The sequence below is a fragment of the Chlorocebus sabaeus genome, chromosome 15 (genome assembly GCF_047675955.1).
Source record: "Chlorocebus sabaeus isolate Y175 chromosome 15, mChlSab1.0.hap1, whole genome shotgun sequence".
NCBI classification, from domain to species: Eukaryota; Metazoa; Chordata; class Mammalia; order Primates; family Cercopithecidae; genus Chlorocebus; species Chlorocebus sabaeus.
Genome location: NC_132918.1, coordinates 40,073,823 through 40,101,598, shown reverse-complemented (window position 1 = coordinate 40,101,598; position 27,776 = coordinate 40,073,823). Strand labels below are relative to the sequence as shown.

Sequence of the window (27,776 nt, the reverse complement as noted above, 5' to 3'; positions counted from 1 at the left end):
TCATTCCTCTTGGGCAGCAAACAAGAATTCAGGATGCACAAATTGTGGGTACCCCAAAAGACTGTCACCCTGGCCCTTTGCCCTCACTGGCAGAGGGCCGCCACCCCACGTGATGAAGCAAAAGGCCCACTGAGCTGACAACACACTGCTGTCTGCAGATGGCGGAGCTAAGAGAACATTGTAACACACACACCCTCTGGGGCCCTGGGGTCACAGGCACCCCCACCTAGATGCTGCTGCAGGGCCTGCATGGAGTTTGCTCCTGACAGCACTAAAGCAGCCAGCTGGTTCCTGTACTCATTCACTCATGGGGCAGGCTGAGTAAATGGGGCACCCCTGTTGTGAGTCCCGTGAAGGGGTCAAGAAAATAGCCTGCATCAACAACAAGATAGTTTCAGATAGTGAAACATATGATAGGGAAATAGGGTAATGGGATTTTGAGTGATCTCTGAGTGGATGGGGTGGTCAGGAAAATGACACGAGCTGACACCTGAATGTTGAGAAGGAAATCACCCCTTGAAGATCTAGGGGAAGAGCTTTCCAGGGAAAAGAAGCACAACTGAGGCAGGAATGAGCCAGTGCAGTGGAGCCTGGTGAATGGTGAGGAGGTGGAAGTGGGATTGTTGTGCTGGGATCAGATTGTTGTACCCACTGGATCCTGGCCTATTGACCACGGCAAGGAGTCAGCTTTTTATTCTAAATTTATTAGGAAGCCACTAGAGAATTTTAACTAGGAGAGGGACATGGTTTCCTTCATGATATTAAAAAATCTTTCTGAATGCTGACTAGTGATCACAAGGGGGTGGGGAAGGACAAATGTCCAGAGATCTAAGGGAGGCTATTTACAGAGGTGAGAGATGGGGGTTCACCTACGGTGGGAGAGGTTGTCAGATTTGGGATACATTTTAGAGATGGAAGATAGGACTTGTTAAAAAAAAAAAAAAAAAAAAAGAGGAATCCAGGCCGGGCACAGTGGCTCACGCCTATAATTCCAGTACTTTGGGAGGCCGAGGGCGAGCGGATCACAAAGTCAGAAGGCTGAGGCAGGAGAATTGCTTGAACCTGGGAGGCAGAGGTTGCAGTGAGCCAAGGTCCCACCACTGCACTCCAGCCTCGGTTACAGAGTGAGAATCAGTCTCAAAAAAAGAGTCAAGGATTACTCCAAAATTTTTGTCCTGAGCAACTGAATAAATGGTGATGCTGTTAACTGAGATAGACTAGTAGAAGAGACAGGCTTGGGCACCAGGATGGGAAGTGATGCAAGAGTTCTGTCTTAGATGTTTTACATTTGAGTTTCCTTAAAACCTCCAAGTAGAAATGTCAAATAGGATTTATGTTTCTGGAGGTCCAGGGAGAAGACTGGGGTGTTTAAGAGGACTGGGACTAGGGTAAGGCAAACAAGGTGCCTAGGGTGGAAAAGGTAAGGTAGTAGTCACTCTCCAGGGCCAGTCCTGTACTTACATGGGACCGATAAAGAATGTTTCCTTAAACTTTATGTGCTAGGTGCCTCCATGACCTCTCCGTAGTCCTAGCCCTGGTATTTAACCCCATTGGAATAGACATCCCAAAGAGATGAACCCAAGGAGAAGCTGCAGTTCAAAAGAGAAGCCCTGGAGCTCCCCCATGTCTACAAGCACAGAAAAAGAGAAAAGCCAACCAAGAAGACTGGGAAAAGAGTAATTTGTGAGTTAGGAGCAGACCCAGGAGTGAGACAGCAGGGAAGCAAATGGAAAAAAAATGTTTCAAGGAGGAGTAAATAGTCATCTGTACAAATGCATGTTTCATGGCCACAATACTCTACTCCTGACCACATGCTGGAAGGGGGCCAGGAGAGAAAGTTTGATTGGTTCAGAACAAGCCCTTCACCACTGCTGGGTGTAACTAACTAACTATACACATGTACATACATGAAATAAGCTTAGTGCTATCCAGTAGGGAGCATCCTCTTCGTAAATACAGAAGTGTTTGGATCCTGATGGTGTTTACCAGTGTCCTCACTCAGGAGTCATGGGCAGGTCACTTGACTGCTGAGTTTTAGTTGTACTACATTTCCTTTATCTTCTCACAATCAGAGAAATGCACATTAAAATTATGAGATACCATTTTCAACACATCATGTTTACAAAGATGAAAACATTTAGCAATATCCTGTGTTAGCTAGGGTACAGGGAAATGGGGACCCCTGTGCATTTTTCTTGGGAGTGTAAATTGGTATAACCTCCTTTGAGACAGCTGGGCAATATCTATAAAGCATTAAAATGCACATATCCTTTAGCGAAGCAATTTAACTTTCAGGATTTTATCCCATGAATATTTTTGCACATGAATCCAATAAAGTATTACAAGGATATTCATTGCAGCATTTTTTGATAATAAGAATAGGTTGGAAATGACATACATGTTTAGCAGTAGCATATTCATACAATGGAATATTAGTCAATGATTACAAAGAATGAACCAAATCTATAATAACATGTATGGAATTATTCATCAAAATGTGATATGAGGTGAAAAAACAAGCCAAATAAATGAAGACATATGAGCACCATTCTGCTATTTGGGAAAAAAGCCAAAAGGGAATGTGAATAATAATAAATATTAATAATTATTTAAGCACTTATCTAATTTAATTCTCTCAACAGCCCTATGAGATAGGTACCATTATTAAAAACTGAGGCACAAAGGCCATGTACCATGCCCAAGATTTATACTTACTGGCATAATAGGAATTTGAATTCATGTTCTCACTCCTAACCACCTTGTTACAGCAGCCTTAGGGACTGGCATGTGTGTCTAGGTGAGACTATTTCTACAAAAGTGGTAACATTGCTTCTGGGAAGGGAGACTGAGGAACAGTTCATCATGTACCTTTTTGTACTAAAATGTTTTTTTTCACTTTTCTGCAAGCATTGTCTATTCAATGAATACATAAATACTTTTTTTTTTTAATAATTGGAAGGATAAATGAAGACATAAAAATTCCTGACTGTTATAGATTAAAAGAAATTTAAGAGACATATTAATAAAAAGTAATGTATGGCTATTGTTTCTGAATCTGGTTTGTGATTTGAACAGACCAATTCTAAGAAGATGATTTTGAGATAGTGAGGGAAAATTGGACATGGACTGGGTATTAGATGATATTTTATCATTGTTATAGATTTTATTGGTTATGTTAATGGTGTTGTGGTTGCACTTTTAAAAGTCCTTATTGGTTAAAAATGATACAGATGAATGGATGGCTGGATGACTGGATGAAAAGATAAAGATAAAATATGTAAGGACACCCATAGGCCTGAAATAAAGGGATGGAGGAAAATCTACCAAGCAAACAGAAAACTGAAAAAAGCAGGGGTTGCAATTCTAATTCCAGACAAAAAAGACTTTAAACCAACAAAGATGAAAAAAAGACAAAGAAGGGCATTATGTAATGGTAAAGGGTTCAATTCAACAAGATCTAACTATCCTAAATATACATGCATCCAACACAGAAGCACCCAGATTCATAAAGCAAGTTCTTAGAGACCTATAAAGAGATATAGACTCCCACACAATAGTAGTAGGAGACTTCAGCACTTCATTGACAGTATTAGATCATTAAGGCAGAAAATTAGCAAAGATATTCAGGATCTGAACTCAACATTGGACCAAACGGATCTGATAGACCTCTACAGAACTCTCTACCCAAAACCAACAGCATATACATTCTTCTCATCACCACATGGCACATACTCTAAAATCAACCACAAAATTGAACATAAAACAATCCTCAGCAAATGCAAAAGAACCAAAATCATATCGAACACCCTCAGACCACAGTACAATAAAAATAGAAGTCAAGACTAAGAAAATTGCTCAAAACCATGCAATTACATGGAAATTAAACAACATGTTCTTGAATGACTTTGGATACATAAGGAAATTAAGGCAGAAATCAAGAAGTTTTTTGGAACTAATGAGAACAAAGATAGAACATACCAGACTCTCTGGGACACAGGTAAGGCAGTGCTAAGAGGTAAATTTAAAGCACTAAATGTCCACATCAAAAAGTTAGAAAGATCTCAGATTAGAAACCTAACATCAGAATGGAAAGAATTAGAGAAGCAAGAACAAGTCAACCCCAAAGCTAGTACAAGACAAGGAATAACGAAAATCAGAGATGAACTGAAGGATTCAGACACGAAAAACCATTCAAAAGATCAAGAAATCCAGGAGCTGGTTTTTTGAAAAAATTAATAAGATAGATAGGCCACTAGCTAGCCTAATAAAGAAGAAAAGAGAGAGGATTCAAATAAACACAATTAGAAATGATGAAGAGAATGTTACAACTGACCCCACGGAAATAAAAATAACCATCAGAAACTGCTACAAACACCTCTATGCACACAAACTAGAAAACCTAGAAGAGCTAAATAAATTCCTGGATACAAACACCTTCCAAAGACTGAACCAAAAAATTGATTCCACTTCTAAAATTATTATTGGTCTATTTAGGGAATCAGTAATAAATACTCTACCAACTAAAAAATCCCAGCACCTGATGACTTCACAGCCAAACTCTACCAGATGTATAAAGAAGAGCTGGTACCATTCCTACAGAACCTATTCCAAAAAAAAAAAAAAAATGAGGAGGAGGGACTCTTCCCCAACTCATTCTAGGAGGCTGGCATCATTCTGATACCAAAAACCTGGAAGAGACACAACAAAAAAAGAAACTTCGGGCCAATATCCGTGATGAATATCAGTGCCAAAATCCTCAACAAAATACTTGCAAACTGAATCCAGTAGCACATCAAAAAGCTAAACCACCACAATCAAGTAGGCTTCATCCCTGGGATGCAAGGTTGGTTCAACATAAGCAAATCAAAGAATGTGATTCATCACATAAACAGAACTAAAGACAAAAGCCACATGATTATCTCAATAGAGGCAGAAAAGACTTTTGATAAAATTCAACACTGCTTCATGTTAAAAACTGTCAATAAACTAGGTATTAAAGGACCATACCTCAAAATAATAAGAGTCATATATGACAAACCACCACCAACATCATACTGAATGGGCAAAAGCTGGAAGCATTCTCCTTGAAAACTGGCACAAGACAAGAATGCCCTCTCTCACCACGCCTATTCAACATGGTACTGGAAGTTCAGTCAGGGAAATCAGGCAAGAGAAAGAAATAAAGGGCATCCAAGTAAGAAGAGGGGAAGTCAAACTATATCTGTTTGCAGAGAACATGATTCTATATCTAAAAAACCCTGGAGTCTCAACTCAAAAACTCCTTCAGGTGATAAACAACTTCAGCAAAGTCAGGATACAAAAAATCACTAGCATTCCTATACACCAAAAACACCCATGCTGAGAGCCAAATCAGAAAGGCAATCCCATTCACAATTACCACAGAAAGAATACAATACCTAGGAATACAGCTAAGCAAGGAGGTGAACAATCCCTACAATAATAGTTACAAAACACTGCTTGAAGAAATCAGAGAAGACACAAACAAATGGAAAAACATCCCATGCTCATGGATAGGAAGAATCAATATCATTATATGTTATTCCTAACAAATTACCAATGACATTCTTCACATAACTAGAGAAAAGCTATTTTAAACTTCATACGGAAAAAAAAGAGCCCAAATTGCCAAGGTAATTCTAAGCAAAAAGAACAAAGCTGGAGGCATCATGTTACCCAAGTTTGAAATATGCTATAGGGTTACAGTAACCAAAACAGAATGATACCAGTACAAAAACAGGCACATAGACCAAATGAACAGGACAGAGAGCCCCAAAATAAGGCCACACACCTACAACCACCTGATCTTCAAAAAACCTGACAAAAACAAGCAATGGAGAAAATATTCCCTACTCAATAAATGATGCTGGGATAACTGGCTAGCCATATGCAGAAGATTGAAACTGGACCCCTTCCTTACACCATATATAAAAATCAACTCAAGATGGATTAAAAATTTAAATGTAAAACCCAAAACTGTACAAACCCTAGAAGACAACCTAGGCAATACCATTCTGGACATAGGACCTGACAAAGATTTCATGACAAAGACACCAAAAGCAATTGCAACAAAAGCAAAAATTGACAAATGGAATCTGATTAAACTTAGGAGCTTCTGCATGGTAAAATAAACTATCAAAAGAGTAAGCAGATAACCTACAGAATGGGAGAAAATATTTGCAAGCTATGCATCTGACAAAGGTCTAATACCCAGCATCTATGATGAACTTAAACAAATTTACAAGAGAAAAACAAAAAACCCCACTGAAAAGTGGGCAAAGGACATGAGCAGACACTTTTCAAACAAAGATGTACATGTGACCAATAAACATATGAAAAAAAGCTCAACATCACTGATCAGTAGAGGAATGCAAATCAAAACCACAATGAAATACCATCTCACTAATTAGAATGGCTTTTATTAAAAAGTCAAAAAATAACAGATGCTGGCAAGGTTGCAGAGAAAAGGGAACACTTATACACTGTTTGTGGGAATGTAAATTAGTTCAACCACTGTGGAAAGCAGTATGGTGATTCTGCAAAGAGTTAACAGCAGAACGACCATTTCACCCAGCAATCCCATTACTGGGTACCTACCCAGAAGAATAGAAATCATTCTACTATAAAAACACATGCATGCAAATGTTCATTGCAGCACTATTTACAATTCTGAAGACACACAATCAACTTAAATGCCCATCAATGACAGATTGGATAAAGAAAATGTGGCATATATACACCATGGAATACTATGCAACCATAAAAATGAATAAGATCATGTCTTTTGCAGGAAGATAGATGGAGTTGGAGGCTATCATCCTTAGCAAACTAACACAGGGACAGAAAACCAAATACTGCATGTTCTCACTTATAAGAGGGAGCTAAATGATGAGAACTTATGAACAGAAAGAAGGAAACAACAGACACTGGGGTCTTCTTGAGGATGGAGGGTGGGAGGAGGGCAAGGAGCAGAAAAGAATCTGTACAACAAACCCTCAAGACACGAGTTTATCTATGTAACAAACTTTCACAGGTACCCCCAAATCTAAAATAAAAGTTTTTTAAAAAATAAAATTCCTCAGCTCTATTAGTCCATTCTCTCATTACTATAAAGAAATACCTGAGACTGGTTTTTTTTTTTTTCTTTTTTTTTGAGACAGGGTCTCACTGCATTGCCCAGGCTGGAGTACAGTGGCTCCATCTTGACTCTCTGCAACCTCCACCTCCCAGGTTCAAGTGATTCTCCTGCCTCAGTCTCCCGAGTATCTGGGATTACAGGCACCTGCCACCATGCCTGCCAAATTTTTATATTTTTAGTAGAGATGGGGTTTCACCATGTTGGCCAGGCTGGTCTCAAACTCCTGACCTCAAATGATCTGCCTGCTTCAGCCTCCCAAAGTGCTGAGATTACAGATGTGAGTCACCACGCCTGGCCTGAGACTGGGTAATTTTAAAAGAGATGAGGTTTAATTGGCTCATAGTTCTCCAGGCTGTACAGGAAACATGGCAGAGTCAGCTTCCAGGGAGGCCTCTGGGAATTTAACAATCATGATGGAAGGCAAAGCCAGAGCCAACATTTCACATGGCCAGAGTAGGAGAAAGAGAGAGAGGGGAGGTGCCACACACTTTTAAACAACCAGATCGCATGAGAACTCACTCACTATACAGTACCGAGTGGGGACAGTGCTAAACCATTTATAAGAACTCTGCCCCCATGATCCAATCACCTCCCACCAGGCCCCACCTCCAACAGTGGGGATTATAATTCGACTTGAGATTTGGGTAGGGACGACATCCAAACTCTATTATCAGCTCTGTTTCAAAGACTGCACTAGTGGCAATGTGGATGCTAAAGGTCACAGATGCTGACCTCCTGTTGTCAGTACTTGCAGTTGTCCACTATGCCCCATCTTCCGGCAGCATAGCAGTCTTATACTTTCGGCAGCGTGGTTCGTCTTACAGGATGGATCCCAACCTATGATGGCTTGATTTTTCAACCTTATGATGGTCTGAAATTTATAAGCATTCAGTAGAAACCGCACTTTGAATTTTGAATTTTGATCTTTTCCCAGGCCAATGATATGCGATAGGAAACTCTCAATGCCGGGCAGTGGCACCAAGTGCAGCTCCCAGCCAGTCACAGCATCACAAGGGCCAGCAACTGGTACTCTACAGTGTCCTGTGTTGCCAGGTGATTTGGCTCAGCTGTAGGCAATGTGTGTCCTGAGCACATTTAACATAGGCTGAGCTAAGCTAGATGTTCGGTAGATTAGGTGTATTAAAAGCATTTTCAACTTAACGATATTTCAACTTATGACGGTTTATCGGGAAGTAACATTATCATAAGTCGAGGCACATCTATACTACAATAACCTGCCTTCTGGAGTCTCCCTTACACTCAGTCAGCTATTGACTTTGTTTTTACTAGCAGTTGTTAAACAAACAAACAAACAAACAAACCCTGATTCCATTCATCGCCCTACCTGTTAAAAAGATAGCTACTTCATCATCTCTGATGGGGTGGTTAGGTTAAGCCTGTCCTAAAATTGAGGGTTGTTACCAAATTGAAACAAATACAGAAAGAAGTTGCACTGATTTGCCTCCTAGAAAAGCCAGAAGCTAAAATAAATTGTCATGTGGAGCAGTTTAATTTTTGTGAAATCTCTGAAATTCTCACTGTTGTGAGAACATGACCCAGCAGGACACTAATCCCTGCATGCTATATTTACACTTCATCAGGTTTCTTCTTCTTCTTGTTGTTCTTTTAATCAAAAATCCCCAAGTCTGTAATGATCAGCCAGAACTCTGGTAAAACCCTTCTATTTTCTGACCAACGCTAATATGACTTTTCCTTGGTTGAAGCTGAGAGCGGACCATTCAAATAAATATTGAGAGTTGTCACTTTAATGATGTTGGATATTGTGTATCTAGGAGGTAGATTGGCTTGGTCTTTCTGTTCTTTTAGATTTAGGATTACAACACAGAAAAAGGATTTGAACATTTTGATCTGTGGAGGAGTTGTCATTGATCCAGCAAGTCACTTCTGGTCTCCAGAAAGTATTTGATTAGCTATTGACAAGTGAAAGGGAGTTATTTATCAAAACATACAGCTGATGCCACATTAGTAACATAACTTTGTGCATTCAGAATTACCCTCCCTCTCTTTCATTCTCTTATCTTTGATTTATTCACTCTATGAGTCAATGTTTCTAGGTGTCCTCATCCTTAAACCATCCCAGACCCCTAATTGCCTTTTTCTCTCCATTATCACCAAACTTCTTCAAAGAACAATACGCAAGTAATAACAGTAAGGAAAAAAAGCCAATAATTATAAAACGTTTGCTATATTTCAAGTACTTTTTTTTTTCTTTGAGATGGAGTCTCGCTCTGTCACCCAGGCAGTGGGTGGAGCCCACTGCAGCCTCCACCTCCGGAGTTCAAGTGATCCTCCCACCTCAGCCTCTCAAGTAGCTGGGATTACAAGCATACACCACCAAGCTCAGCTAATTTTTGTATTTTAGTAGAGACAGGGTTTCACCATGTTGACCAGGCTGGTTTTGAACTCCTGGTCTCAAGTGATCCACCCACCTTGGCCTCCCACAGTGCTAGGATTATAGGCGTGAATCATCACACTCTTCCAACAAGTACTTTATATATATATAACATAAATTAGCACATTTAATTCTAACAATATGAGGAAGGTGTTATTTTATCCTTAAAGTATAGATTTCAAAAAACCAAGGCACAGAGAAGTTAAGTAATTTGCTCAAAGTCACACAGTGGCATTGATTTTATTTTTTCCTTGCTATTTTTAAGATTAAAGTAAATTTAGCAGAGCATAAATAATCCCTTTTTAGTGTACATTTCTGTGAGTTTTGACAAATGCATACAGTTGTGTAACCACCACAATAATCAAGATGTAGAACAATTTCACTATTCTAAAAACTCTCCCCACCCCTCCCAGGAAGTTTTGCCCCTTTGCAGTCAACTCTTCCTCTACCCCCAGGTCCATATGTGTAGCTGTAAAAAGCTGCCGAGTGTTTTCCAAAGTGGCTGTACCATTCACCTTCCCACTAGCAATGTACGAGAGTCCTACTTGTTCCACATTCTGGCTGGCACTTGGCAGGTTTTCTAAAGTGGTAGCCATTTAATAGATACGTAGTTTATCTCAGTGTTGTTTTAATTTGCATTTCCTAAGTGTCTAATGATGTTGAGCATTTTTTTGTGAGCTTGTTTGCCTTTCATAGGTCATTTTTGATGATGTGTTCGTATCTTTTGTGCATTTCTTATTGGATTGTTTATTACTGAGTTTTGAAAAGTCTTTTTGCCTGCTAGATACAAACCCTTTATCAGATAAGAAATTCGCAAATATTTTCTCTGTCCGTGGCTTATATTTTCATTCTCTTATCAGTGTCTTTTGAAGAGTAGTTCTTATTTTTATGAACTCCAATTTATCAAGATTTTTTACGTATCAAGTTTCAAATGTCAAATCTGAGAAGTCTTTGCCTGATGCAAGGTCACAAATATTTTCTGCTATATTTCTCTCCTTGAAGTTTTTAGTTCTAGGTTTATATTTACATCTGTGATCTCTTTCAGGTTATTTTTTGCATATAGTACAAGTTTGAGTCAAGGTTAATTTTGTATTTTTGCATATAGATATCCAATTGTTTCAGAACTTAGAAAACTGAACACAGACTTAACATATAATCCAGCAATCCCATTGCTCAGTATTTACCTAAGAGAGTTGAAAACATGTGTCCACATAAACATCTGTATGCAAATATTTACTTTATTCATATTTGCCAAACACTGGAAACAACTTAGTTTGACAGGTGAACGGATAAACAAGCTGTGGCCCATCCATGTGATGAAATACTAGTCAGCAATGAAAAGATACTGCTACTCACACTAACTCGGACAGATCTGAAATAACTCTGCTAACCAGAAGAAGTCAGGCTCGAGAGGCTGCATGCTGCATGATTCCTCATATATGACATTCTGGAAAAAGCAAAATGATAAGGACAGAAAACAGATCAGTGGTTGCCAAGGGGTTGGAGGTAGGAGAGGAGATGGACCAAAAAAGGGACAGAGGGAACCCGGGAGGGTTGGGTGCATTCTATATCTTGGTTGTGGTGGTCATTATAAGCCAATATACATTAGTCAAAATGCATTAGTCTAATGCATACATTGGTCAAAATGCATCCTAAGAAGGATGAATTTTACTGTACGTAAATTATGCCTCAATAAACCTGACTGAAAACAAATCAAAGCTGGGTGGAAAGAGGTTTGGGAGGAATTCAGGGCGATGGAGATAAAATAGTAGTAGCAAGAGAGGGTGATAGGACCCAGTGTGTTTTTGTTTTGTTTTACTTTGATTTTAGAAGTTGAAAGATGCAGGTTGGCAATTGAAATGGAATTTCAAATTCCCTTATTAAAAAAAATTAATCCAACATACTTGGGGGATTGTCAGCATGTTACATGGAAACTGACTCCCGTTTAATAGTAGGTTTAAAGTTCCAGATTTGGAAAAAGAATTCATTGCACACCTGGATATAACAAAGCTCTTTTTTTTTTTTTAAAGCAGAGAAAGGGGATTGAAGGAAGATAGATTTTCTTCCAACCCTGTTTCTGTTAGTTTGTCCCAAAGCCCAACTGTCTATGGAGGACCTTTTTTTATGAACAACACTATAACAATAAAATTAAAATTAAAAATTGGAATTTCACCCATACTCCTAACCAATATAAAAAGCAAAATTTTTCTTTATGTTTGTTCCTTTGAAATCTTTGTTCATCTTACCATTTCCTATATTACTATTATCTCAATGCAGTTTTGAAATCACCTTCTGTTCTTTTCACTCAGAATATAAGCATTTTCTGTGTTATACATATTGTCTTCATAACTATCATTTAGATAACGCATACGTTTTTAACCAAACGGATGCCCTGCAATCTGTTAGATCGTCTTCTATTGGTTCAGCATTACAGCTCATGCTTCCAGGAACATCTCTAAGCACATACCTTTTTCTTTTTTATTTTGGAGATGGGGGATATATGGGAATAACCTTTTTGGGTGAATTCCCAGGAAAGGGATTACTTGGGTAATGGTGCTTTCTAAAAGAATGCTAGTTGTGGTATAGATCCCAGGTAACCTCAAGAACATGAGTGGCATTTTGTAATATATATATATGTTAAACTCTACTTTTTCAACCATGACTCAAAGCTTGATTCCCTCTCCGTGAAGTCTGGAAAGCAGAAATTTCCGACGAGATACCTAGTCAGAACAGAGAGCTAGAAGAAACTAGTCACTGGATTCTCTATCCTAGTAGCAGAACAGAAGGCACCTAAGCCACAGGAGAGAGAAAGCAGAAAAGGAAATCCACGCTGCACACCTTGGCATGCAGAGAGAGGCTGTCATACCCTCATTACTCGAGTCTGCTATTACGAAACAGAGCTGACTAAGTCATAAGTTAATGAGTTGGAGTGAAAACAGTGATAGGGATGCTCTCGTAGGAAAGCTGCCCTCCTGCAGTCATTTGGTGGGGGCTCTAATTTTTGGGCTGTGACCCTTGCCTCCCTGCCTTTACTCTCCTGCTCAATTGAGGACCCCTGAGCCTCTGATCTGTGGGCCCCCATTCTGCAAAGCCTTTTCTAGTTTTTTCCTCTCTGTCCCTTGTCAGATATTCTAAACCTCCCCTATTCTTAAGGACCTATCACACTCCACCTCCATTTCTTTCAGCCTATGAACCTGGCTTATGACGTGCTCAAACATATTTTGTAAACTAAACTCTCTCATTTCACAGAGAAAGGTGAGGCTTTCATGGAATGCCCTCAACTTGACAGAACTCCATTGCCACCCATCTACACCTTCTTCATGGTGTATACCCAACCTTCCCTTTATTCTTAGTGAAATAAATGTTTTCTCCTGTCCAAGCCAAGGGTGGCCCTTCTCCCTGTGCTTTCAGACTCATTCTTTCTCATCTTTGCAGGGACCTTTCTAATTCACTTTTTACCCTCCCATCTGTCTTCAGTCTTTTCCTCCCTACTGCTCTATCTTCTTCGTACAGAATTATACTCAAGGTCTTCCCATTGTGCACACACACACACACACACACACACACACCCCACCCACAGCCTGGCCTTAGGGTTCCTCTGTCTATTTCCTGACCTCAGTCTTTCCCTTTTATACCTGCAACCCTTATCTCTGGGTCATGATCTCCCAGTCCCTCCTTAGCTCCTTCAAGGATCTCCCTTCCCCACCACTTCATCAAGACTGCTTTGGAAAAGGTCCCCTGTGATGTTATGGCTGTAACATTCAAAGAACCATTTCCAGTGTCTCTCATTTGACATCTCTGTGGTATCTAGGCCTGTTGACTGTTACTTCCTTGGTGAAGGTTTGTCCTCCCAAGGTTTCACCTCACTAACTCTCCCCTTAATCTCCTTGGCAAGCCTCCCCTCTCTACCCATTCATATTAGTGTTTTCTAGGACACATCTTTGTCTACCTTCTTTTTTTTTTGGCAGGGGGAGGGACAGAATCTTGCTCTGTCGCCTAGGCTGGAGTGCAATGGCATGATCTTGGCTCACTGCAACCTCTGCCTCCCGGGTTCAAGCAATTCTCCTGCCTCAGCCTCCTGAGGCTGGGATTACAAGTATGCACCACCACATCCAGCTAATTTTTGTGTTTTTTAGTAGAGACGGGGTTTCACCATGTTGAACAGTCTGGTCTTGAACTCCTGACCTTGTTATCCACCCACCTCAGCCTCCTAAAGTGCTGGGATTACAGGCGTGAGCCACTGCACCTGGCCTTTGTCTACCTTCCTGTTCAACTCCTCTCCCTGGGAAATCTCATCTTCAGTTATGGTTCCAACTACTGCCTCTAATCTGCTGATTCCCGCTTCTCTGCCTCTACCCCAGGCCTCTCTCAAAACCTGCAAATTGGTGTAACTGATGGACATCTCTGGTTGATGTTCCGCAAGTGATCAAATTAAACATGACTAAAAATAATTTCATATTCCCTCTCAACTTTTTCCTTCTGTATTCCTTATCTCAGATAATGTAACAACTGTCTATCCAGCAGAAACCTGGGCTCATCTTCTGTCATCAAGTTCTGTTGGTTTCTGTTTTGAATATTTTGGAAATATTTCCCTTCCTTTCTATTTCTTTGCCAATGCTTTGGTTTGGATCCCCAAATATTGGAGGAGGCTTATGACTGGTCCCCACTTCTTTTTTGATTTTCTTCCAGTCCATCTTCTGTCCCGTCACATAGCTGCTTGCCTTCCTTAAAAGGCTTCCTTTTTAAAATTATTATTATTATACTTTAAGTTCTAGGGTACATGTGCATAACGTGAAGGTTTGTTACATATGTATACTTGTGCCATGTTGCTGTGCTGCACCCATCAACTCGTCAGCACCCATCAACTCGTCATTTACATCAGGTATAACTCCCAATGCAATCCCTCCCCCCTCCCCCCTCCCCCCTCCCCATAATAGGCCCCGGTGTGTGATGTTCCCCTTCCCGAGTCCAAGTGATCTCATTGTTCAGTTCCCACCTATGAGTGAGAACATGCGGTGTTTGGTTTTCTGTTCTTGCGATAGTTTGCTGAGAATGATGGTTTCCAGCTGCATCCATGTCCCTACAAAGGACACAAACTCATCCTTTTTAATGGCTGCATAGTATTCCATGGTGTATATGTGCCACATTTTCTTAAACCCTAGAACTTAAAGTATAATAATTAAAAAAAAAAAAGGCTTCCTGTTACCTATAAGATAAACTTCACTACCTGACAGCAAACACAGTCTGTCCTGTTCTGGTTCCTGCCTTCCTCTCCAGTCTTACCTTTTCCCTCCTCCACGCTCTCACACATTGTCAGTACTAGGGCCACAATAAGTTCTTCATGCATTTGCTTATGGTGTTCATTTACTTAGAATGTTTCTTCAATGCCATCTAGTGAAATCTATCTCATCTTTAAGAACTTTCCTCTGGTTTTCCTATGCCTGTTCCTCACAGAAAGTACCTATTCTTCTTGGAGTTTTTATAACAAATACAATAATTGTGATAATAATGAGTGCTACTCCATCATCTATAGCTCATGGTAGGATTTGCTCATCTTGACCTCTCTGCAGTTAGATGTGGCTGTGTAACAAGCCACGGCCAATAAAATGTAAGTGGAGGCGGCATGTGTCAGTTCCAGGTCAGAGAATTTAATTGCCAGTGTGAGAGCCTCCACAACTCTTTCTCTGTTACAGTAACTGTCAACATTCCAGATGGTGGCCGTATCTTGGAATGAAGCTCCAGCCAATCTCCAAAAAATATGAACCGTGAGCAAGAAACTCATCTTTGTTGTTTCAAACCTATGAAGTTCAAACTTACTTGTTATTAAAACATAACCCAGCCCATCCTGAATGATATGCTAGTATAGCTCTCCCAAGTGGCTGATCATTTCTGAACATTTCTGCTTAGATTCTGGGTTGTTGAACAAGTATCGTCTAATTCCTTTCACATTCTCAGAGTCTACCAGAAGGCTTAGGCACATCATGGACACTCAAAAATCTTTTCAGGGGAGTGAGGGGTGAGAGCATTGAAGGCACATAAACTCTTTAACTTACAAATAATTTGTCTCACATGTCAAGTAATGCTATTTTCAATAGGTTACAGCCGGACGTGGTGGCTCACACCTGTAATCCCAGCACTTTGGGAGGCTGAGGGAGGTGGATCACCTGAGGTCAGGAGTTCAAGAGCAGCCTGGCCAACATGGTGAAACCCCGTTTCTACTAAAAATACAAAAATTAGCCGGGTGTGGTGATGGGCGCCTATAGTCTCAGCTACTCGGGAGGCTGGAGCAGAAGAATCTCTTGAGCTCAGGAGGTGGAAGTTGCAGTGAGCCAAGATTGCATCACTGCACTCCAGCCTGGATGACAGAGTGAGACTTCGTCTCAAAAAAAAAAAAAGTTTACTTGAAGTTAATAAGAATAAGATAAAAAGTGTTTTTACTGACTGCTAAGTGTGTTCCTTTATTATCTGCCATTAATCTGAGTTTTATTTGATATTTCTAAATGTATGGCTTTCATTTCAGTTGCCTCAACATTCATTTTACTTCTATCTGCTAGGGTTTTCTATTATATTTTATTCTGAAACTTTGTTATCCCTTTATCTATTACTGATTCCAGTCTAACAGTCATATCTGTTATCCTACAAATCTTAAAAATCCTAGTAAATTCAACCTAAGTCTATATGTAATGGCATTAACCAGGAGTCTCAGGCAGTTGGAATACAATGTACCACCAAAAGCACAATGGGTAGAGGGGTCAGTGGGGAGCCAGGCATTAACTGCGTGGCAGCATGGCGGGTTGGGCAGAACGTGGCTTTTGGAGTTACAGAAGTTTGAAATTCATCTGGTTGTGCCATTTAGTATGCATGTTAGTCTCTATATCTCAGTTTCCTTAACTATCAGCATAGATAATAATAGAAATAAATCACGAAGCTTACAAGAAACACAAGCGAGATCATTTATGTGGAAGATTGCTGTTAATTTTAAGTAATTGTCTAAATATTTTTGACATTGTGGGAAGAGCAGAAGGGTTGTATTTCCCCTGAAAAGAGTGAGGAATGTAAGAACTCGATGTGGTGAGGGTCCCAGGAGGAATCATTGAGGGTGGGTAAGAGGGATTTGGCCCACGGGCAGTCAGAGTACAGGTCTCTGCATTGGGACCGAGGAATACTCCACAGGAGTCCTTGGAGTACATAGAAATCGGGCAAACTTTCTATCTTGTAGCTCAGTCTTTTACTTTTTTTCCTGACCAGGTAGGCGACTATTGCTATAAATAATGCTAGAACTTTGGATTTATGGTTAATTACTTATTTGAAACCAGTCACATACTTTCCTCACTGTCTGATATTTTGCTCTCATTCTTGCTTCTATTTCCCTTGTGCAATTTCTTGGACATCCTCTGTAATGGCTGGTCTAAAATGATCTTTGGACTGATAACACACCTCTAAGGAGAACCCCTGAGAGTCTCTTTGGAAGGAGCAGAGCCCTTCCACAGGAGACAGACAGATGGAGGTCAAAAGTTAACTTTATTTCTGATAAAACTGTTAAAGAACATAGCTTAGATCTTCCATCAAGTTCCCCAAATTAGGCAGCTTCACCCATGCAGTCACAGACAGGGCCAGATAGCTGAAGGTCTCCCTGTCAAGGACAGAGCTGACTCCTTTAACCCAACCAGTTGGTGAGCAGGCTCCTGTAACTGGTGGGCAGATTTGGAAACAGGGGAAGCTGCTGGAGCTGACAGCCAAGTATGCTCAGTTTCTTACTGCAGATTCATCAATCAGATTGCTCATTGCCCTGAGGCCAGGTGGCTATGGACAAAGCCAAAGACCTTCATGAAAATGGAAGCGAAAGATCCCGGCTTAATTTTGATCAGAAAACCCCCCAACTGTGTGGAAGAAATGCTAAATACTGCTCCTTCCCCGTCCCCTCCTCCTTGTGGCTTCCCCCTTCCCTAACAGTAAGGGCTTCTAACTCTTGGCCTCACCTGTCTTGGCCACCATCCACCTCAGTCGTTCTCAGCCGTGGCTGCACATTAGAGTCCCCTGAGGAACTTTTAAAGCATTCCAATGCTCAGGTCCCACCCCCAGAGATCCTGATTCAATTGGTCCAGGATGGAGCCTCAGGATCAGTAGTTTTCAGGACTCCCCAGATGATTCTAAAGTGCAGCCAGAGTTATGGACCACTGATCTAATAGTTTTGGTTTCATCAACCTTTTTGCCTTCATCTGGCCAGATGTAAAATGCAGAAAAGGCCATCTGTGAAGCTCTCAGAACTAAGGCAGCCTCTGATAATGATGTCAGCAATGGTGCAGCAATTTCTTCCTAGATTAAAGCTCTAAAGGCAGTTTCAGAGGTCCTGTTTTTCGTCTCAACTTGTCCTTCTCTACATAAAAGGATGTGTTTTTTATAAAAGTATTTGGCCTCTTGGTGCTCAGCTATTCATTTTCTTGAAAGAGAATAAGAGGGAAGATTTCTTTCTTCTTACAGAAATGCTCTTGATCTGACTTTCCCCTCAGCACATCTGCAGCCAGTCATTATGAAAATCCAGTAAAAGACATTCTCTGACATCAGCTCAATGCATTCATCTCCTTTAATATCACCCATAATCTCACACTTAGGTATTGAGCCAAGCTTCCAAAGGCTACGTGGTCAGGTTGAATGAAATCCATGACCCCAGCACTTAAAAGAAGGAGACCTGATGGTATGATAAAACCATTCAAAATCTGATTTTCTCAGCCCCTTACCTGAATTTCTGTCAGCTGAAGTGTATCCACCTCACTCAAGCCTATTCAGAGGCAGCCCCATCAGTGAGTCTTAATCACCCATGGTGGCTTAGGGACGACATCTGCTGTGGCACATATGTGTCTCTGATAACAGAACCCATTTAACTGCTCCGAATCCACAGGGGTATGATTATGTTGGGGTAATAACTTCTGAGAATGGCTTTGCCACAGTTATAACATGCTGAGAGGGAGCAAAATATGAACCCTGCATAAATTAGTCTACCAGGTACAAAGTTTGCTATTAGTCAGTTCTATCATACCTCTAATAAGAGTGTATATCACCATAGACAGTTGTGTTTAGCTGCATGATGAGATGAGAGGCAAATTTGTCATTTTAATGTATATCAGTTTTGTTTTTTTAAAGATACACCTGTAACTTTATGAAACCCTTAATATATTTCAGAAATAAAAATGAACTTTCGTTTTTATTTTATTTTTTTCAAACAAGATTTTAATTGATGCTACAATTCTGTTCCCTTGGCTCTTAATATAATACTAGTTTTTGAAATGAATCAAATGCTATGTGCCTGCTTTTCTTTTAGTCCTTGACTCTGTTTTAAAACTGTTCACTCCGCCTCAGGAAAGAGTCTGCCATTTTGGAAATTTCTGTGGTGAAATCATTGCTGTGGTCAGAGTAGCTAACTTTGAAGATCATACCATGAAGATTTTAGTGGGCAGTGATCTTAAATTAGCTAACCACACATGTGATCAGATATCTCTGCCTTACACCTAAACTGCCAACATTAAGGTAATATAATTACATAACCCAAAGATTGATCATAAGCATGTGACTTCCTCAACCAATATTATTAAACAGGCCTGACTTGGCTATTTTACCTTGCGAGGATCAAAGATTAAGATTTAGACATCAGGATCACTAAAATGTGAAATAAAAAGGCAATGAATGAATTCAAGTCATAAGGCCAAATACTCTCAGATAGTTACATGAGAACCAGCTTTTGTGAGACTTCAATACTATTCTTAAAATAGATGGTGAACACTCCTATTCAACACACTATTGGAAGTTCTGGCCAGGGCAATCAGGCAAGAGGAAGAAATAAAGGTATTCAAATAGGAAGACAGGAAGTCAAATTGTCTCTATTTGCAGATGACATGATTGTATATTTAGAAAACCCTATCATCTCAGCCCAAAATCTCCTTAAGCTGATAAGCAACTTCAGCAAAGTCTCAGGATACAAAATCAATGTGCAAAAATCACAAGCATTCCTATACACCAATAACAGACAAACAGAGAGCCAAATCATGAGTGAACTTCCATTCACAATTGCTACAAAGAGAATAAAATACCTAGGAATCCAACTTACAAGGGATGTGAAGGACCTCTTCAAGGAGAACTACAAACCACTGCTCAAGGAAATAAGAGAAGACACAAACAAATGGAAAACATTTCCATGCTCATGGATAGGAAGAATTAATATTATGAAAATGGCCATACTCCCCAAAGTAACTTAGAGATTCAATGCTTTCCCATCAAGCTACCATCAACTTTCTTCACAGAATTAGAAAAAACTACTTTAAATTGCGTATGGAACCAAAAAAGAGCCCACATAGCCAAGACAATCCTAAGCAAAAAGAACAAAACTGAAGGCATTATGCTCCCTGACTTTAAACTATATTACAAGTCTACAGTAACCAAAACAGCATGGTACTGGTACCAAAACAGATATAGAGACCAATGAAACAGAACAGAGGCCTCAGAAATAATGCCATACATCTACAACCATCTGATCTTTGACAAACTTGACAAAAACAAGCAATGGGGAAAGGATTCCCTATTTAATAAATGGTGTTGGGAAAACTGGCTAGCCATATGTGGAAAACTAAACTGGACCCCTTCCTTACACCTTATACAAAGTTAACTCAAGATGGATTAAAGATTTAAACATAAGACCTAAAACCATAAAAACCGTAGAAGAAAACCTAGGCAATACCATTTAGGACATAGGCATGGGCAAAGACTTCATGACTAAAACACGAAAAGCAATGGCAACAAAAGCCAACATTGATAAATAGGATCTAATTAAACTAAAAAGCTTCTGCACAGCAAAAGAAACTATTATCAGAGTGAACAGGCAACCTACAGAATGGAAGAAAAGTTTTGCAATCTACCCAGCTGACAAAGGGCTAATATCCAGAATCTACAAGAAACTTAAACAAACATATGGAAAAAAACCAAAAAAACAAAAAAACAAAACAAAAAAAAAACAACCCCATCAAAAAGTGGGAGAAGGATATGAACAGACACTTCTCAAAAGAAGACATTTATGCGGCCAACAAACATATGAAAAAAAGCTCATCATCACTGGTCATTAGAGAAATGCAAATCAAAACCACAATGAGATACCATCTCACGCTAGTTAGAATGGCGATCATTAAAAAGTCCAGGAAACAATAGATGCTGGAGAGGATGTGGAGAAATAGGAACGCTTTTACACTGTTGGTGGGAGTGTAAATTAGTTCAGCTATTGTGCAAGACAATGTGGCGATTCCTCAAGGACCTAGAACCAGAAATACCATTTGACCGAGCAATCCCATTACTGAGTATATACCCAAAGGATTATAAATCATTCTACTATAAAGACACATGCACATATATGCCTATTGCAGCACTGTTTACAAAAGCAAAGACTTGGAACCAATCCAAATGCCCATCAATGGTAGACTGGATTAAGAAATTGTGGCACATGTACACCATGGAATGGTACGCAGCCATAAAAAGGATGAGTTCATGTCCTTTGCATTGACGTGAATAAAGTTGGAAACCATCATTCTCAGCAAACTAACAGGAACAGAAAACCAGACACCACATGTCCTCACTCATAAGTGGGAGTTGAACAATGAGAACACAAGGACACAGGGAGGGGAACATCACACACCGGAGCTTGTTAGGGGTTGGAGGGCTAGGGGAGGGATAGCATTAGGAAAAATACCAAATGTAGATGACAGGTTGATGGGTGCAGCAAACCACCATGGCACGTGTATACCTATGTAACAAACCTGCACGTTCTGCACATGTATTTCAGAATTTAAAGTATAATTTTAAAAACTTTAAAAAAATAGATGGTGAAACTGAAGAATAATCTTACATATTTTCTTCATCATTTTGTATCCTTTTTTCATATTCTAAAGGGGCAAAATGTAGCAGAGGAAGAGCATGATCAGTCATATGCATCTGAATTTGAATCCCAACTCTGCTGCCTACTAGCTATGTGACTCTGGAAAATTGTTGTGACCTCTCTGTTTCCAGTTCCCATATTTCTTCAAGAGAAATAGCATCATAACATCTCCCATGTAAGGGTTGTAGATAATACATACAAAATGCCTGGCCCCTATGAGGCACGAATAGTATTCATTATTGAACATTGCTTTTATCAATATCATAATATTAATTAAAGTTAATTAATTAAAATATTAGTGAGTATATTCTGATATACTTTTATCATTCTCAAAGTCTAATCTTTTGTGACTAGCAGAGACCCACCCAATATTTTTTTCTTCTGAGAAGTCTGAGAGTCCTTGGGGAAGATAAGTCACCTTCAGAAATTAGAAAAGAAAGCAGAGCAGCAAATTGTGAGAACAGTTGTGGAGTCATCCTGCAATAGGTAAAGTGCATACACCAGGGTTAAGTTTCAGAAGTGCCACGTAGGACTTGCCCCTGTCAGACTCCTCTTCCTCTCCCAGGTATGCTCGAGTCAGTGATTTTACTACTATTAGGGTGTGGGATGATTTAAAGGGAGGGAAGGTATATGGGTGTGCATGTGCACATGTGCATACATGCAAAATTATAATTCTTGAACAATGTTGATTCTGTACTTTTTTATATGAATATGGGAAGATAATTACTAGGGGAAGGGAGAAGTAAAACTTCTTTTTCTGGATTAGGTAGGCAGAACCAGAAGTTCCTTTCCTCAAAGTCATTTTCTCCATATTCCTCACCAATTGGAGGATAATTTCTGCCAAGTTCCTCTTCTGGGTAAAGAAAGCCCTTGGAGAGGCCAGGCATAGTGGCTTATGCCCATAATCCTAGCACTTTGGGAGGCCAATGCAGGGGGATTGCTTGAGCCCAGCAGTTTGAGATCTGCCTGGGAAACCCCATTTCTACCAAAAAAAAAAATTCTTTTAAGTTAGCCAGGTGTGGTGGCACATGCCTGTGGTCCCGTCTACTCAGGAGGCTGAGGTGGGAGGATCCCTCAGGAAGGGGAGGTCAAGGCTACAGTGAGCTGTGATCGTACCACTGCACTCCATGCTGGATGACAGAGTGAGACCCAGTCTCAAAACGAATACTCTTGGAGTCTTAAACATACTGGTCATTCCTAACTTCTTGCCATTATCAGTTTAAGAAATTAGATTTAGGAAAGCGGAGTTTTTCAGCGAGGCTGGAAGAGGAGTTTCTTGGAAAAACAGAGACAGCAAAAATGGGAGGAAGTAGGATGTCAGCTTCTTCTTGCTTTTGACCTTCTTCTATTTGTGCTTTCTCAATAATACCATCTCATTTGTTTCAGTATTTGTGGCTGCCCCCACTTTCTGGAACCCACTGATCCATCTTACCAGAATTCCAAAGCACCCCATTCTTCAATTTCCCTTTCTTTAACATGCAATTTCCCACACAAAAAGTAAAAGATTGTAATGGGAGAGAAAAGAAACATCCACTTTAGTCATGAAATCCATCTGGATCCTGATAAATGGTAGACATTTCAGAATACTTTAAAAATCATGAGTTTTGAGGATCAGAGCAAAGGCACATGTAACTCAGCATGTCTAATGATGGTGGCCAAAAATCTTTCAGTGGAGTCATCATGTGACTAAGATTAGAAGGGTTATGCAACTGTAAAGCTGGAAGGAACTTGTCTAGAACAGCCAGTCCCTCATTATATAGATCACAGAGCATTTAAATGGTAAGAGATGTCAGAAATCACCTAGTATCGTCTCCCATATAGAGACGCAAGAACTGAAAATCAATGAAGTGATGGAATTTTCTAAGTGTAATCTCTTGTGAGTGGCAGAGACCCACCTCAAATCCAGGTTTCTTAATTTCAATAGTATCAGTTTACCAAATATTTATTAAGTACCTGTTTGGGCCATGCACTGTCTGAGGCCCTGTTGTGAAGGAGCACTGGGATGAATAATACACAGCTCCTGCCTTCTTGGGGATTAAGATCTCCTTGCAGAGAAATACACATTCTCAAATATTTATAATATAGTTGTTTTGAAATAATAGAGCAAACATCAAGGTCTGGGAAGGACAGACGAGGAAACAATTATTTGGCTGAGAGAAGCTGAAGGTTTTTCTTTCACAATAGTGCCTCTCATACATTATTATCTTCTATTGCATTAATTGCTTTTTTTTTTTTTTGATAGGAGGTAAACAAAACCTCTATTTTCTGGACTGTTTTAATAGGTGAGTGAGACTAGACAACAGGATCCCTAAGCTAAAAAGCAGAAGAGCCCATGCTTGCTGGTGAAATGGTGCATATGGCTTCTTTCCCTTTTCCCCTAACCAAGTAGTCTTTGCAGATGAACTTCATAGGCTTCCCCTCTACACACCCCCATACCTGCTTCCACACAGACCATAGGAGGAAACACAGGATATCAGACAGAGCCACATCAAAGACCTTTGTAGCTTTGCCATAGGCAGGGTGATAGGAGAGATTCAAGGTGTGCAGAGTCATGACCAGTAAGACACCTGGGGCAGGGCAGGTCAGCAAGAGACAAGAGTCACACTTGGAGGAGACCATGGAGATAGAGAGTACCAACTCTCAGTGACAGGCACTGAGCCCCTGAGCCCCAGCCATTTCATCCCAACACATGTTTGAGAAGCCACCTGCTTGCTCATAGAAGTAGTTTCAACATTTTCTCTCCAATCTGGGTCAAATGCCTCATTTAGTAAAGAAACGCTGCTTTTCTAAAATATGAAGTGAACTAATTTCTGTTCAGCTTTTTATAAATTTTCTATCATGAGGTCCAAATTAAAATGCTTTTCAAAGTACGACTGAAGTTGCAAGCTGTGATACATGATTGGTTAAATTTTATTTTTCACATTTTAAGAAAATAATTCCATATGTTTTTACCAGCTCATGAACTGTCTTGGCAATGAATAGATCAGTATATCTAGGAACGATTGATACCATATGATTCTTGGGTATCATATTTTGATGATATTCTGCAATGTTTCAAATTACCAAAACAGAAACCCACCCACACACACTGAGCTCAAAATTGGCAGTTTTTGTCTTGATGGCTACATTTAGAGTTTAAACATCATCATTAAAATTTTACAGGTGACATATCAAGAAAAATTAAGCCCACCAGTTGTGCCTCTTTGAAAGGAAAACATTCCTTCATTATAATAAATGAAATTGTGTGCTAGGTATGAATGCTGGTGACCTCTAGAAAATGAACCACTGACCCACAAGTGGATGAGAATCAGCCAGAGTAAATGAGGCAGAAGTTTTCCCAGCATAACTGTGCATGCTGGCAGGGCAGATTCTTGTTATAATTAAAAGAGATAGAGTGGTCAACAGGGAACATTTATAGGAACAAACATGACTACATTGCCAAACTATTTTTCTGGTCCATTTTTCATTCTCACGTTGTGTCATGTATCTGGGTTTTAAAAGTGACGCAAGCATGGCACATGAAAATAACACACATGGACTTATACAGCAGAACCCAGGAAAAATTCAATCAGAATATGAACACCATCAATGACCAACTTGTTCAGAGCAAATCTCCATCTAAATCTGTACTGACCAATACAGTAGCCATAAAAATGAGCATGTGACCTTATGCAAATGAGACATCACCTCCTCCAGACTCTGCATATATACCTGGCTGGTGTCCACCTCACTTAGGGACCTCCTCTTCTGGCTTTGGAGCCCCCCCCAACCTCTGTCTCTGTGTGGGGGAACCTCTTCCTTCTGCCTTCTCTTTTCTTTCTTGCCTATTAAACTCTCTTCTCCTTAAAACCACACACAAAAAAATGAGCACGTGAAATGTGACTAGACTGAATTAGATGTAATATAAATGTAAAATACACTCTAGATTTCCAAGACAGCATCAAGAAAAAAAGAACGTAAAACATCTCAATAAATTTTTGATTATATGTTAAAATGATAAGGTTTTTGATATCTTGGGTTTAAAAAAATCATTAAAATTAATTTCATCTGTTGCTTTTTACTTTTGTTTTCTAATGTGGCTACTAGGACATTTAGAAGTACATATATGGCTTGCATTTGTGGCTTGTAGTATATTTTTATCGGGCAATGCTGATATAAATGAAAAGTTTAGGTATGCAAAATAGTGTTTATCCACCTAACAGAACTGAAATATAAATTCCTATTAATTGATGATAACATGACAACACAAAGAAAACTGGCCATGAGACCAGCCTGGCCCACATGGTGAAACCCTGTCTCTACTAAAAATACAAAAAAAATTAGGTGGGCGTGGTGGTGCATGCCTGTAGTCCCAGCTACTTGGGAGGCTGAGGCAGGAGAATCGCTTGAACCCAGGAGGGGGAGGTTGCAGTGAGCCAAGAAAACTGGCCACGAAGTGATTTTTACCTTGATAAGTTACCTTTTCCATTCTTCCTACACTGGTAAGATTCTGTGAATTCAAATGTTTGCTTAACAACTTTCTAAAGGCAAAATAAGAAAGAAGACATTCTGGGAAATGAATTGTACACTAATTAGAAGTTGGGCTCTGGAAGAAACAGAAAAGAGTCATTCACCTGAGCTCTCTGAAGGTCCCCGATTTTTGCTCCAAGGAAGCCACTACTGAGAAAATAAGGCTAGACCTTTTATTCATTTATATGAACAGGGCTTATACATTTCTATCAGGAAGAATATCAGAGGATTCTCATCCAAGCAAACGTTGATGAAACATCATTGACAGGGTAATGACATTTTGAATGGAAAAAATGTGAACCATGAAGCTGCATTGCAATGGGAGTGTAAACTTTCAGGGTGCAACGTGTCCCAAAGGCATGTTGATTAGGAAGTTTTAACACTGAGAGGGGTGTTTATTTAAATGAATATTATGCTCTTTGGGGAGTCCATTGGATCTGTTTATTTTCATTTTCCCAACTCTCTCTCATGCTGCATTGAAAAAGATACTTTTATGCTTAGGGAAAAAAAAAAAAGCTATACTGTAAGTATTCTTTGCTGGGCCTCACCAAAATGAAAGAGGTTTTAATATGTATAGTATATACAGTACACTTAATATGTATAGTCTATTGTATATAGATGGAGCTGTCACTGCAGAACAAACAAGTAAATGGAAGAATTTCTTCACTAGGCTGAGGGGGAATGTTAGGGGTATGTGGGAACGAATGCAATTCTGTGAGATAAGTGAGAGTACTGTTTAAACCCTACCAGTTCTGTGAGTCCTCACAGAAAGCAAAGGGAGGGGTATCCAGTTAGAACAACTTCATCCTCGACAGGACCAGCATAGGACACAACCACAAAAATCACTCGCTGAACCCCAGAAAAATGTGGCTGTGTAAGGATTAAATGAGACAAAGCATATAAAGTGCTTAGCATGTAGTAAGTGTTCAGAAAACATCTTATTATTGTTTTGAAACATGTCATATGGCATGAGTAAAGTTTACCTCCATTTCACTGTAGAAAATGTAAAGGCTCCAGAAAATTCACCAGTATTTTTGCTTTTGTCTAAATTCATTTGTGAGAAGTTTTACTCACGCCTTGGCTGCCGGTGACTCATGGTTAAATCATCGCTCTCATCTTTTTTCCTTTTCGGTTTTTTAATACAGTTGCATATCACATGACATTCTGCTTTGTTTTCTTCCTCCCCCTTCCCGAGGAAAACTAGGCAACTCTAACAGCCCCATTACCTTAATGAATAAAAGCCATTCAGTGAAAAGACCTGGTGTCCACTTCATCGATTAAAAAGCTGATGACTAACTCTTGGAAATTTTCTGGAGCCCTATGAAAATTCATATCACTTAGTAACCTATGTGAGCTGAAGGTTGGTGTCCAATGACTGCTAAGAAGATATAAGGAATGTCGCAGAAATATAAATAGACCAGCACTGAAATTTAATTAGGCACTGCATATGTTAATAATAAATCCAATTAATTTAGCCTTCTACCTATACTAGAAGGAAAAAAAAAAAACCTGGGCAAAATAATAATTCATTTTAAATGCTTCAATTGGTAACCTCCTTTCCTGAAGAGTGATTTATGCAGTAATTTACTGACTGTGTCTTCATAAGATTGTTCCAAACCAGCCCTTGTGAAATAATAATAACTTCTGAATGTGTGTTGTGAGAGATATAACAAATGACTTCTTATTAATTTTCATTTAATGAGTTGCCTATTCACATGGTAATTTTTAGAAATTCTCTTCTTAAGATAAACAGGTTATAAATACTGTGGATAACACTTCCATTT

General features: G+C 39.6%; 1 protein-coding gene across 1 annotated transcript in view; it reads right to left on the bottom strand.

The window, feature by feature from the left end:
• CLRN1 (clarin 1) overlaps positions 1 to 27,776 on the bottom strand; it is a 49,298-nt gene that overhangs the window by 20,372 nt on the left and 1,150 nt on the right. The window lies entirely within an intron of this gene.